General features: G+C 41.3%; 1 protein-coding gene across 1 annotated transcript in view; it reads right to left on the bottom strand.

Annotated features, from left to right (window-relative positions):
- LOC310964363 (actin-binding protein WASF3) overlaps positions 1-2,097 on the bottom strand; it is a gene marked incomplete at its 3' end in the record, with an annotated part of 42,218 nt that extends 40,121 nt beyond the window's left edge. The window contains exon 1 of the mRNA XM_083937467.1: positions 1,997-2,097. The remainder of the gene's footprint in view (positions 1-1,996) is intronic.
- Between the last annotated feature and the right edge of the window lie 13,109 nt (positions 2,098-15,206).

Below are 15,206 nucleotides of genomic sequence, written 5' to 3'. Positions count from 1 at the left end.
ACTCCCCAGTTTGTCCAGTTATAACATCAGTGTTAGTGAGATTCACTTTGTAGCTTGTACGTCCAAGTGCAGTGGTAACAATCGAAGGATAAAACCTAAAATGACTGCTGGGATCAGTGCAGGGAGGTTTGGAAACATGAAAGAGCAGAAGGTCTTTGGTGTTCTGCTTTGATGTGTGAATTTGATGCGGAACGAAAAAACTAAATTGGTAAATCTGATGATAATTGCTGAAATGTTCGGTTCTGCAAAATGTCAGAAAAGATTGGACCCAGTATCCCACGGTTACCAAGCAAGATCTTGAATTTGTTCTTGTCTAAACCTCAAAGATATTTCATTTGCGTTGCTATTAGAGCTGCAATGATCAAATGAATAATCAATTAGTCAGCTACTATTTTGCTAATCATTTCAGTCATGCCCCATGGACGCCTCCCTAGGGAGGTGTTCCAGGCACGTCCAGCTGGGAGGAGGCCTCGGGGAAGACCCAGGACCAGGTGAAGAGATTAGATCTCCACACTGGCCTGGGAACGCCTCAGGATCCCCCAGTTAGAGCTGGTTAATGTGGCCCGGGAAAGGGAAGTTTGGGGTCCCCTGCTAAAGCTGCTGCCCCCGCGACCCGACCCCGGATAAGAGGCTGAAGATGAGATGAGATGAGATTTCTGTCATTTCTTTTTTTTTAAAGTCCAGCGTCTTTAATGTGAGTTTCTTTCTGGTTTCTTTCCTCCTCTAAACTGAATATATTTGAGTTATTGATCATGTTCTTGCATTTTATAAACCAAACAACTGATCGATTTACCCACAAAATAATCAGACGGTGAAAATATATCGTCAGTCGCAGCCCTGATTGTAATTGGCAGCAAATCAAATGTACTTCCTGATGTGAGAAAATGAAATCTTCCAAGTCTGGATGATCAAATGTGACAAGCACACATCTAAATTAAACAACACGACTTGCTGCAACATCGGATTACTTCTATGAATGCACAGAAATTCAAACAGACAAGTGTTTGACTTATCACAGGTTGGTACCATTATCACCCACCACCCCACCCCCCCACCCTCTCCCTTTAAACATCACGTAGTCTACAGTAGGTTTTATAATCTGCACAAATCCTACCTAGGAGCCTGAGGTTACCTCGATTCAGATTAACAAGATGAGGACGGGGGAAAGAGCGAGCGAGAGCAACAGGAGCAACACCAAAAGCAGCACAATAGAAGAGAAGGGCAAGTATTACAGATCCAGAGGGGCCTACTACCCCATTTCCATGGGCACAAAATGCCAAGAATGTAGCACACTACATGTAAATATATGTTGATTTGAATGCATTGTGAACGCCCAACAAATATGCATACTAATGTGTATCTCTAACATATAACAGGGTACTCATTCTGTAGTTCTCTCAGCAGGAGACCATGTGAAAAACAGGCTATTTTAGCAGCATACAGACACACAGACAGATAGACAGACAGACAGACAGACAGACAGGGTTCCCTGGCACACACTAATCCTCTACACACCTCCCGTATTAAGCCCCACTGCTCTCTTTTCCAGCCCGACATGCGGCCCCACGAGCTCGCTCGCTGTCAAATCCTCATGACACGTTCATCCGAGTGGTGACATTTTGTAACGGGCACAAACGGAGACACACACCTGACGAGCGCGCTGCGAAGACGGTCACGATTTTGGGAAAAAAGGGGGGAGAAATGGGGAAAATGGGAGGAACATCTCGGCTTCAAGCCTGCGGGGGGAACTGGCGCTAATTAGGAGTGAAGTATGCAGCTCATAGTGCGGGTGCGCCGTGTATTTGTGCGTGCGTATGCGTGTTTGTGTGTGTGTGTAATAACAATAACAAACGCGCCCTCCTTCCCCGTACGTGCTCGCACAGGACGCATGTGTGTGTGCGTTTTTGCGTGCTTGTGTGTGTGTGTGTATATGTGTGTGTGTGTGTGTGCGTGTGCTGTCACATGCATGCAAAATCGTACTGAAAATCTGATTTACCTGGCCGCAGTATCACCTTTTCTTCTTCTTCTGTCGCTTATTTAAACGCTTCTCTCCGGGCTCTGCGCTTCATTTCGGATCGCCCATGTTCGCAGGTCGATGGATGGATGGATGGATGGAGAGAGAGAGGTGGAGGAAGAGGAGGAAGAGGAGGAAGAGGAGGAGGAGCGGAAGCCTTTGATGTGAGGAAATCTGGGTCCCTGCTCGCGACCCAGCTGCGTGGACTGGATTTAAGTCGTTTCCAAGGCAGCGTCCGTCGACACTGACGTGCGTCAAGCTGCTGCCGTTCACCCATTACGAGGAAAGACCACTTCCTGTTTGGATTTCAGAATAAAAGCCGCAATTACCAAACAAGGGGGAAACCTTTTGGAAAACTGCTATTTAAACAAGAAAAAACATTGTTTGTTCTATTTGTTTCATTGGTTTTATGCTGAATCTGTTTTATAGCTTGTGTAATCTGAATTAACCTTAATTGAATAAAGCATAACTAGATGGGAAATAATAAAAAAAAAAAGAAGCAAACAACTGTACGGACTAACATTGAATGATGCCAGTATTGTTTGCACTGGTGCTGGCATCATTTCATTTGAGTCCATACAGATATTTGCTTCTTTTTGCTGTTGTTTTTGTTCGTTTTGTGTGTATAACCACTCTGTATGGGAGACAAATAAAGTTTATTGAATTGAATAAATGCAAATGATCTCTAGCTACATGCACTACATACTGTACATTACATCTTTTACACGTTGATGTGTATTTTCTCTGCCAAATTACTACATAATTATCATATATGTTTAGTATAAAAACAGTAAATTTAGACCTACAATATCAATCTTAATAAGATGTCTCCCCTCCACTTGTTGTTACCACTTTTTGTGCAATAGAAAAATATTATTCAAATGAGAAAGAAGTATTATTTGGTCTATTTGTTTTATGCTGAATCTGTTTTTATAGCTCGTGTAGTCTGAAATAAGCTGAATTTAATAAAGCCTAACTAGATGGTAAATGAAATTCAAATAAGCAAATAACTAAACAGACGTACACCTTTTCCTAGGGCAAATTCAATGTAATGTTTGAGCTTTTCCAGTACCTTACAGTTAAATTTCATATTTCCACGAGTACATATAACATTATCATTTCAGTTTTGTTTTTTATTTAAAAATCACATCAAAAGAGATGGGTTCATGTTCTAAACAACTAAAATCGGTTATAACTATTTGTTGTGAAAGAAATGTGGATACAATTTCAAGCATTTTAAGTACTTTACAAGTACCTGGGTGTTACCATCAACCAAGGACTGGACTGGAGATCTAACACTGAAGCTGTTTACAATAAGGGGATGAGCAGACTTTACTTCCTGAGGAAGCTGAGATCCTTCAACGTGTGCAGCAAGATGTTGGAGATCTTTTATCAGTCTGTGGTGGCCAGTGTACTTTTCTTTGCTGTGGTTTGTTGGGGAAGCGGCATTGGCGCCAGCGACACCGACAGACTCAACAAAGGGATCAGGAAGGCTGGCTCTGTGATTTGCTGCAAACAGGACACTCTGGAGGCTGTGGTGGAGAGGAGGACACTCTGGAGGCTGTGGTGGAGAGGACACTGAAAAAACTGTTCTCCATCATGGATGATCCTCTCCACCCTCTCCAACTCACACTGGTCAGACAGCGGAGCACCTTCTCCAGAAGGCTTATTCAGCTTCGCTGTGGTAGCAACAGATACAGGAAATCTTTCCATCACTGTATATAACAATAATATATATAATATGTATATATATTAACTCTCTCACCTCTGCCTGACAGAGAACTCTGCTCTCTCGCTACTGTTTTGTTGCACATATTATTATTGTTATAGTATAATTTGCATATTTTGTTGTATATATTATTATTGTTTGTTGTTTATAGCACACTATGCAGTGTAGATATACACTATGTATCTATTGGATACTATTTAAGTTATGTACAAAGTTTTTATTTGCTGACCAACTACTGCTGTTACAAAATAATTTCCCAGTCTGGGATCATTAAAGTAATTCTATTCTACTTCATCCCAAATTCAAGCACTTTTCAAACCTTGAAAACAGCATTAAAATCAAAGCATTTTCAAGGATTTCAACCGTGTACTTTTGTGCACTGAAACATAACATGGGGAAAAGCTTCTTTTTTGCAAGACAGGAAGTAAAAAAATAAGAAATTTGTAGAAAAAAATAAAAGTTCTACTATGTAGGATACATGCTTATATTGATGTTTAAGTCCCGCAACTCAATTTAGATACTATTGAAATACTTTAGCTCGGTTTTATAACAAATATAAGTTACAAACCGGTGTCAGTTTGTAAAGCTTTATTTTCAGACCGCATTTGAACAAACTAGCAACTGAATGCTAATGCTAACACTTAATGCTAACGCTAACACTTAATGCTAACGTTCCTACTGAAAAAAGCGTCTCTCCCTTCACATAAACTAATTTAGTGCATTAATACACACGTACAACTGTACAATAGTGCAACAAGAGTCCAGAGTGACTTTATATTGAACGTTAAATGTCTTAACTGTTGGTATTTCCAGTGGTACCTCACGCTAGCTTGACACAGCTCAAACAGACCAGAGGGATGCAGCAAATCAGCGTAACGGCGCATGCGCAGCCGAAGCGCTCCGAATGTCGCCGGTGATAGCCGAAGCCACCACCCACGCCATGGACCGACCGCTGCGCGAATATGACCATTACATGTAAACACAAACACGCGCGGATTAGCCCTTTTGATTATGTGTTAATTTGGGCTGTTTGATAGTTTTTGGCATCATTTTTGGTAAGAACTTTCTCTTTTCTCTCTTTCTTTTTCCCCCTGACGTGACTTTTATGTTCTAGTTCTGTATTTTGCTCCCTTTGGTACAAAACACTGCTATAAAATCATTATATATCAATTCCCCCCCCCCCCCCCCATAAATCTCTTCAAACAACTTCAACCCTGCTCAAAACTACCAAACATTAATTTTCAGGATTTTAAGCCTCTAAATAACAATTTTATTATTTTAAATTCTGGTGATTTATCACAAAAAACCCACAAAATAGGAAATATTTTCCATATAATAAATAGTAGGGAGATGAAACTTTGCTGGTGATTAGAGTCTTGGATTTATCAAAGATTAGCAAAATATAAAAAAAAAAAAATATATATATATTTGATTGCATGAGTATTTTTTATGTGGTCAAAGATACTGACTCTGGACACCTTCGTGGCTGAAAAAGGCCACGCACAAAACACTACTACAAAATTATCATATATCGATTTTTTTAAAAACAATTTTTCATTAATCTCTTTAAACAACTTCAACCCTGCTCAAAACTACCAAACATCCAATCATTTTCAGGATTTTAACCCTTTAAATGGCAGCTTTATTATTTTAAGTTTTAACTATTTATCACAAAATAGTTAAATTAAATATTTTCCATGTAATAAATTGTAGAAAGATGAAACTTTGCTGGTGACTAGAGTCTTGGATTTATCAAAGATAAGCAAAAAAAAGATTTGATTGCATTGGTATTTTTTATGCAGTTCATGGTAGTTTCATCTTTCTACTACTTATTATATGGAAAAGATTTTTTTGTGATAAATCGCTAAAACTTAAAATAACAAAACTGTCAGTTAAAGGAATAAAGTGTAGTTTGAGCAGGTTTTAGGTTGTTTTAAAGATTTATGAAATAAAAAAACGAGAAAATATTGATATATGATGATTTTATAGCAGTGTCTGGTGTTCGTAAACTTGAGGGAGGCATGAGGGTTAAAGGGACATTTCGACTTAATTAATGAACTAAAAGCGAGAAAAATATCCCCAGATTTTGTCATTTCACTGCTGTAAAGTGATTACTGATATATAACAAACATAAATCCATAACAGAAGAATCAAAAGGTAAATTCTGGGTCCTATTTCATTTCAATAGCATGTGATTCATCTAAACACTCCACTTTAAAGCACACTGCTGTAGCCTAATTCTACACTGACTCTTGACCCCTTTGATGCTCTCATAACTGTGTTTTCAATGATGTATTTCACTTTTTCCATTTATTGTTTTGTTCTTATATTCATATTTGTGACTGCCCTTGCAATACTTGCTTTGCTGCCTGATCATTTGTCTCTTCTTTAATTATCAGGCTATTATTTTAAACCATTCAGAGACGTGTAGAAATGTAATGGGAGTTATTCAAAGAAATAAAGACATTTCACACAGTTTACAACCTAAGCATTTACAATAATAATACTTATTATTATATGTTGACACGTATGCAGCACTTTTACTCTCGCATTTGTGAACAGTTGCAGCTGCGTGCTCCTTTTGTGTCACCAGCTGTCTCTCTGATAGGAGAAAGTCCGGTCTACTGTAGACTGTGATTTACTGTAAATACAGTAGTTGTTGACTTGGATCTTGGCCCATCTCTCAGACCTATTTACCCAGCATAACCCTGCTGTATATCCACAACTTGAAGGTCTGTGAACATCTCAGGAAAAACAATACCTGCTCTTTTCTTTCCTTTAATAAAACAAGTGCAAGGTGCTGTGCAGACGCCTTCCGTGACCCCATGAGTCCTGCTAGTTTCCAGCTCCACCACTCAGCGGCGCTGTTGCTTCGCGTTTGAACCTCCTCCTGCAGGTTGCCGGCTCCTCTGTCGCTGTCCATGGTGCTGATTTAGAGGATGTTGCAAACTAACCCTTAGAACAAAAAACACCCTGATCTTTAACGCTTGCATATCTCTCATCTCATCTCATCTTCAGCCTCTTTCAGCAGCTTTAGCAGGGGACCCCAAACTTCCCTTTCCCGGGCCACATTAACCAGCTCTAACTGGGGGATCCTGAGGCGATCCCAGGCCAGTGTGGAGATCTAATCTCTCCAGCTGGTCCTGGGTCTTCCCCGAGGCCTCCTCCCAGCTTGCATATGAAGCGAACAATAAGAGACAAAGTAGCCTACTGCAGGAAACTGTCACATTATGTTTTCATATCTGCAGTAGGCCTATTCTGCGGGACTTCCTGGGGATGCTTTGTGGTAGTTTATGGTTGATGGTGATTGCATGCCTTGGGTTTCTGCTGCTACCTTGTGGCTCTATGTGGTAATCACACACGCTGTTCAGCTGACTGCACAGCACACGATCTCTGCTTTCTTAAAGGTCTATTAGGTCAGGCATTACCTTTATGGACCTCTACCTCCAATGCATCAGAACAGCAGCAAAACAGAAAAGGCACGGCACAGTTATCTGTGGCCGGGAAGTGCAAGCATGGGTTTTGTGTATAATGAGTATGTAGTAGTATTTAATGAGTGTAAGCTACCTAACTTACAGCAGATACGCCATTGAACTGTATATCATGAAACAGAAATGTAACAATTGTACATTTAATCATTCCCTTTGGAGCTTTAAGGCCTTCTCACAGTACAATCATTCATCATTGAAGAGAAGAAATGGAAATGCATGTCGGGGTTCGAAGCCTCTTTAACAGCAGTAGTAGTAGTTTGTAAGAAATCTCAATCACTGGTCATTTGCAACCCTACCAACCCTGCACAGACCTATTTTCTGGGCATTTTGTGCATTTAAACTCTAGCTACCTGCATCAAACTGAGCAGCTCATAAGAAAAAAAGATTTAAAAAAATGACACCTCACTTTGCTTTGATAGACTGGCGTCCTGCCCAGAGTGTACCCCCGCCTCACGCCCGATGTCAGCTGGGATCGGCTGCAGCCCCCCTTGACCCCGTTAGGGACGAGCGGCTGACGATGGATGGACGGACCTCGCTTTGCCAGCGTGGGTATAGTATCATATCATGAGGGTTTCCTGCATGGTTCAATGAGCAGAGCGTGGCACTGAAACCCAGCCAAGGCTAAGGGTTTAATAAGCTCTTTTATTTGGCACTTTGAATGAAAGCTCACACTGATTGGCAGAATAAAAGAACATAATAGAAGAGTGGAATGGGCAGACAACGCGGGGAGCTGGGGCCTACACTGTTATTATTAAATTCCCCAAATATCACAGCCAGGTGTGTAGCTGCTAATCATCAGAGGAGAGGAATGCTTTAGGTACTTTTACCAGGAGGGTTTTTGCACTGCAGACCGATATAGAAGGCCAGCTTTTTTTAAATATTGGGATATTTTTGGTCATAATTTTAATTTAAGTAGAAAATGAAACAAGAAAAGAAAAAAAACCTAAGAATATATAATTTTACTATACTATTATAACTTAGTAAGAAAATAAAAAGCACATTTTAACTGTAAAAAGATCATTTAAACATGAAGAAAGTGAATTAATATATCAAATATATATATGTACCGTATTTCCCGCACTATAAGTTGCACCTAAAAACCTTCAAATGTCTCAAAAGCCGACAGTGCGCCTTATAATCCGGTGCTCCTTATATATGGACCAATATTGAGCCACAACAGGTCTCCAACTACGGTGAGCAGCCGCCGACTCTATTTTACCCTGTAGAAGAAGTAATGCGCGGTGCATGTTGAGATATACGAGTGCGCAAAGCGTGCCGTTTCATTTCCATGTGTGTGTTTGTGTAAAGAGCCCAAAATGGCTCCTGTTAAGAGACACGCTTACGATGCAGAGTTTCAACTCAAGGCCATTAGTCACGCAGTAGAACACGGGAATAGAGCAGCAGCCAGAGAGTTTAACATGAACCAATCAATGGTGCGGAAGTGGAGGAAGCAACAAGACGACCTGCCCTGACTGTTTTGTTGACATTCCCTTTAGCGCAGCTCCATCTAATGGATGCAGAACGTCTCGACTGTAGCGTCTGTTCTATGCTCCTTATAATGTGGTGCGCCTTATATATGAACAAAGTTTCAAAATAAGACGTTCATTGAAGGTGCGCCTTATAATGTGGTGCGCCTTATAGTGCGGAAAATACGGTATATAAATTAGGTTTTTTCAATATATCTTATTTCAATTAAGCTTTTGATTCGATTTTCCCCTTTCCTCAATCACATCTGCAATCTTATATTTCCCTTTTATTATTTAATTTAGTCACTTTTAATTTGAACTATGACCAAAAGCATCCTCCATAACCCATACCTTTTGTGTTGGTAAGCTGGTTCACCGGACATTTCAGCAAGATGAGGCTTTAGAAAAAAGAAACACATTAACCACGCGGTCAATGTACAAATAAGAAAAACTGTCCACGCGTTAGAATCATATTTTAATAAATAAATAGCAGCATCACACAGAAAAAAATAAAATACATTGTGTGTATGACAGCATAATCATTCGTATAAACTCAAGATGTGTCGTAGACAAACATTCACAATTAAAATGGTATAAAAAAAACGGCCACTGCATAACAGAAGAAGGTTCAACACATAAAAAGATAGCTAACCCACGAGCGCCAGATCGTACAAGAGAGAGACAAACTGGACAACTAGGCTGTGTGTCGACGCAAAATGGCATCGGAGGGGCCCAAGAGTCAACGCTTAATGCAGGGAAGGTGCACTGGAGAAGTTGGGTTTGCCAAACTCTTGAACAACCTGCAGCTCTGGCTATTCTCAGAGCCGTTTAGTGACAGAGTTACATGTTTGGGAAGATGGCCGAGACAGCCGCAAGGACAATAGACCAGACAGACACCCCCCAGTGGGTATAGAAAGAGTTTGCTTGTCTTATGAAGGTCAGCGTGTTGGCGTATTTTCACACGTAGATCCCAAAACGGTCAGATTTTGTGAGCTCTTTTAATCTAAATGCATCATAAATCATGTTTTTAACGGGGAGGAAGTACCGCACCAGCCCTCCCTACTGGGTCTCACGCTTAAAGGAAAAATCTATCCTCACCTTCTGTGACATTTTGGCGCTAAATGTTGCAATTTACTGCTAATTCTGTTATCAATTTTACCTTCCCCACCGACAGAAAGGTTAAAAAAAAGTTAAACTTCAGAATAGTTTGACATTTTAGGAAACAAGGTTGTTTTTTTATGAGTTTGACGAGAAGATCGATACGACTCTCACGCCTGTGTCGTTTGAACAGTCGGTTAGCTTAGCACAAAGACAGGGAAACAAAGAAAACAGCCGGTCCAGTTAAAACCCTTGGGCTAGCTAAGAGCTAGACTAGAAAATGTAATAAACATTTAATTTTTACATTTTAGTTTTTGTGCAAACAAGATATAATGTGTTATTTTGTTGAATTTAATGCTAAAACGCTCAATGCTAAGCACTGGCTTAGCTAGCTATCTGGTGGCTGTAGCTTCTTATTAAATACACGGTATATAGCTAGCTAAATTTTAGCTTGACTAAACTAATAACATATAAGGTGTTAAAGTGTAATAACGGTGTAAAATCATCCCAATTACATACATCAAATAAGCCATCGAGACAGTTTTTTTTGTGTTTAAACTATTAACGGAGAAATTTAGTAGAGACGCTAACAGCCGGACGTGGCTAACACTGATTAGCTTGGGGAAGTACGGTGAAGGCATTACAACGTCTTTTTTTAACTATTTGGTAATCAACTTGAATGGACTTTACTATGAGAGGAGCTGGTACCAGGGCCAGTATGAAGTCTTTAAAACAAAAGCCGTTTAATGCCTTCACCGTACCGCCCCGAGCTAATCAGTGTTAGCCACGTCTAGCTGTTAGCAACTCTCCTGGATATCTCCGTTAATAGCTCATACACGAAAAAAACTGTCTCGATGGCTTATTTGATGTGTCGAAAAAGACCACAGGATGATTTTATGCCGGTATTACACTTTAATGAGTATGTTTGAGTGTAATTTTGGTCAGAGACAGGCTAGCCGAGCCCCCAGTTCCAGTGTTTCTGCCAAGACAGTCCAACTATCTCCTGGCTCCAGCTTTATAGCCTATAAAACAACCACTTTCTGTTGTGGTGAAGCATTCCTGCGGTGGATTTTTCCTTTAAGCTTGTGTAAATATTTCGATTTCAGACACACGTTATCATTTTCAAGCAGTTCTTGCACACCGCACTGCTCCTTGAAAACAAAACATGGCCCTTGAACGGGGAAAAGGCCAAATCAGCCCTCTTACGACGTTTTAATGTGAAACTCTGTCACTAAACTTCTCCTACTATTTCTATACACACCAGACCTGGATCGAATTATTAGTTGAAATGCTTCCAGGTACTTTCTCCGAGTGATTGCTTTCCTCTGTCTGGACAGGATGCAGGACGAGATTGGCATCTACAGGACAACCTGATTCAATCACTTGTGCCCAACACAGTCAATAAAAACCCCAGAAAAGTGAGTGAATCAATCTCAGATAGCAATTTGAGCCAGGCGTGGTACACACACACACACACAGGTACACAGGAAACATATAGTTATTACATTGCGACATACTGAGTTGGCTGGCCCGGCTGTAGCTCTTTGTTTGCTCACACGTGGATGGATCAAACACGACCCAATCGACCGAGTTCAGAGAGTCCTCTCTTCTCCATTTTCCCCTCTGTTTTACTGTTATTGTCGGTGTTTTTTTAAATTTTGATAAAGATGAAATGCCCGCAGGAACCGCAGGAACTGCAGGCTGTTCGCAATGTGCATTTTGTTGATTGCTCTTTGTTTCGTTTGTGTTATTTCCCTCCTGCCCTGCTTCGGTGTTAAAGAGAGAACAAAAGAAAAGGCGGAGAGGACCTTTTGAACATCGCTTCAAACATGCACGATTATCAGAGGCCGAACCTCGGTTGCCCCGGCTTGCCAACATTAGCTCATGTAGACCTCTCCTCGTGGAGAGAGAAGTGGTGCGAATGACCACTGTGTAAGTCCGTAGCATACAAATGGTGGATAAATTATACAGAGACGCACAGAATCGGAATGACTCCCACTCTAATCGTATGCAGAGGTGGCTGCAGACCTCAGGCTCTGGATTTGATTGGTCCATTGCAGGCTTCGACCTTTGCTTTTTTCCAACCTTGAAGGGGGGGATTATGGGTAAATAAAAGGGTTTTACATTCAGGTGTTGGTTATTTTCACTGGTCTATGGTTGAAGGGAGTATTACCAAAATGAAATATCGATCACTGGGGAAAGTGACATTTACTTTGATAAGATAATATCTAGGCTTGAAGAAAAACTGTGTTTTTTTGCATTTAAAGGGACACTCCATCAATTTAGTATAAAGGTAAGGGACCAAAAAAGAGACAAATCAATCAAAGATGGGTCAAAATTGAAACATCAGAGGCTGAGATGTCCTGACTTTTAGTCCCGATCTACAAAAACACTACAATTCCCAAAATGCAACTCACTCATAACTTCTGGCTCATAGCTGCCCCCATCTTTCAAACCTCAGTCCTCCAGCTTTAAAAAAAGGCTCTGGGTTAAAAGTTTGAAGTCTCACGCCCAATGTCGAGATCCCTCTCCCCAAAACTTTAGACATTAGACGAGTAAACTAAACCTGAAGTCTAAAACTGGTGGAGTGCCCCTTTAAGTGATCTCTTGAAACATTTCTCAATGTATTTCTGTTACAACACGAACCATTTAGGTCTATTGAACTAAACCTACAAAGCCAATCACTATATGCACACGAGTGTCAGGTTATATCTCCTACATCATCTAAATTTGCCACCTTTAAAACCCACACAATATTGAATCGTTTTCTACGGCAGTACATTGCGGATATTTGAGCTCATGGAGATGCAGTGTGGAGGAATGCCAACGCCTGCCAGATGTCGATAAAATGCAGGGGGGAGGGAGGGAGAGAGGGAGGGAGGGCGAGAAAATCAGCGTGACAGAGCTGTGAGGGCTGGTGACCTGTCTTGATAGAGTCAGTGGGTCTGTCTCTTAGCGTATTGACTTTCTGTCCGTCTTATGCGACGGATGAAATCTAAAGCTATTCGCTCTTTGAGACACACTCTGGTGACTCAGGCAGCAAGGACTGTAAAACACTTGAGAGAGTGTGACCGTCGACCATCGAGTTAGGGCTCAAACTGCAATTCTTGGGAGTTAGCTTTTATCCTTTAACACATTTAACATTAGGTCTGATGGAGCTTATTTAAAGGTCCCATATTCTGCTCATTTTCAGGTTCATACTTGTATTTTGGGTTTCTACTAGAACACGTTTACACGCTTTTATGTTCAAAAAACACATTATTATTCCCCTCCTGTCCGTCTGAATATCCCTGTATTCACCCTCTGTCTGAAACGCTCCATTTTAGCGCCTGTCTCTTTAAGAACCACCTCCTGAAAAACACCAGTCTGCTCTGATTGGTCAGCGTTTCTGGGTCTTCCGCATCTGCGCTTTTGGCGTCTGTGCACCATCACTGCAGCCGGGGAATGACTGCAACGTCACTGTAGCAGCACTTTCTACCTTTATAAAGTATAGTTGTGACATCCCAACTGTACAGGAAGTCCTGACGGCTCGTTTAAAGACACATATTCTGAATGGACTGCGTGCGTTTCTCTGTGGATTGAGCTTTGGACACTTTCACAGTATTTATACAGCACCTTGCTTTGCTTTGTTTACCTTTTACAATATGGGACCTTTAAAGCCAAAGCTCATCATCTCGTCATAAACGTTCTTTCTGTCCTCTTTGGTTTTGGCTGAGGGTTTTTTTTATGTGGGAGAGAAAAGGACGGATCTAATGTCTGACCTTGAATAGAAATCGCTCATTTTCTAAAAAAGTAAATGACGGAGAACGTTGTGTTCACTCAAGAACGAGCCCCTCGGAGATGACGCTCTGAATCTCAAACAGCCCAGGTTTATGATGATGTGAATACTGTGATGTGTATTCTGATAATATAATATGTTAACTTAGTCGGTGGCTGATTATCGGCTAAAGATGCCTGAATTTGCATCATTAGATGTGTTGGAAATATCTATTTCTTCAATTAATGTGATGCTGACCCCCTGTTTTGGGGGATTTGGGGGACGTGAGTGTGATTCGATCCCAGCTGAGGAAGATCTTGGGGCGGTAGTAGCTCAGTCAATAGGTGACTGGGCTGGGAACCGGAGGGTTGCTGGTCCATGAAGCGGAGCGTGGACTGGTGGCTGGAGAAGTGCCAGTTCATCTCCTGGGCACAGCCGAGGTGCTGTTGAGCAAGGCACCGAACCCCCAACTGCTCGGGGCGCCGGTCACTGGCAGCCCCCTCGCTCTGACATCTCTCCATTAATTGCATGTATATAGGTCCTGTCTGTGCATGTGTGTGTGTTTCGGGCCTGTATGTGTGTAACATGAAAAAAATAATAGAGTGAAAATTGAATTTCCCGATGCGCGGGACTAATAAAGGAGTTCTTCTTCTTCTTTATATTATTTGTGATGACGATGGCTAATGAATGAAAGTAGTGAAAGTGAGCTGTGGCTGACGTCGTGAAATCTCTATATTTCGTTCCTTTTATGAATGACATCTGAGGAACCTTTGTGCACCCTTGTATTAAAAACTTCTTTACTTACTTACTTAAATTTGCTCCCTTTTATTTGATATTGGTTGTAATCAGTAAAAAAAAACTTTAGAATTTGGGATTTTTAATCTTTTCCAAAGTGGTTGTATTGGTCGACAGAAGCAAGAGCCTGCCGGATGTGTTGGACCGAACGCCTGCGCCATGTTGTCTTTATTTTAGTTCTTTAAGCCCCCTTGTTCAACCCAAGGGAAGTGCCCTCTCTGTGTCGTGCGACCACCAGATGGCACTGTGAGTCCACCAGTGGTCGTTGTACATTCCTTCATCTCGGTCCTCTCAGACAAACTTTGACTGCAGCCTTGAGAAAGTTTCCTCCGGAGAGAGAAAAGAAAATCCCATTTCTCTCGGCTGAATAGCTTGATTATGCATGCTGGAAAAGGTTCATTCATATATATATATATATATATATATGTATATATATTTATGACTGTTTGTTGTCAAGCTCAACTGGCACAAAAATAGATTTGGTTTAGTTTGCTTGGTGTGGAGAGAATCTACATCAACCAGAGCTCGGACTGCATTTGGACTCTGTGTGAAGGCCCTGAAGTCGTGGTGTGACCTCAGCGGTCGGTGCTTGACTCTGTGACCTGCATCGGTGGGACTCCATCGAGGGCCGCTCTACTGTATGCCAGGTTAACAGTGAGAGTAAACTCTTCACTGACCGCTTCTTATCGCGTCGAATCTGTCCCTGTCTGGACCTCAGCTGGCACCTTAATCCCCATGAAGTGCACCGCTCTGCGACTGGCCGAGCTTTTATTCCCCAGTTTGTGGCTTGAAAACCAACATTTTGACACCAAATAGAAAACAAATCCCAAAACGTATTCATCTCAGACGCTCTCTC

This window comes from Echiichthys vipera, assembly GCF_963691815.1.
Source record: "Echiichthys vipera genome assembly, chromosome: 22".
Classification (NCBI taxonomy): Eukaryota; Metazoa; Chordata; class Actinopteri; order Perciformes; family Trachinidae; genus Echiichthys; species Echiichthys vipera.
Note: the sequence above shows the minus strand (reverse complement) of the source record. Positions and strands in the feature narration are given on the sequence as shown.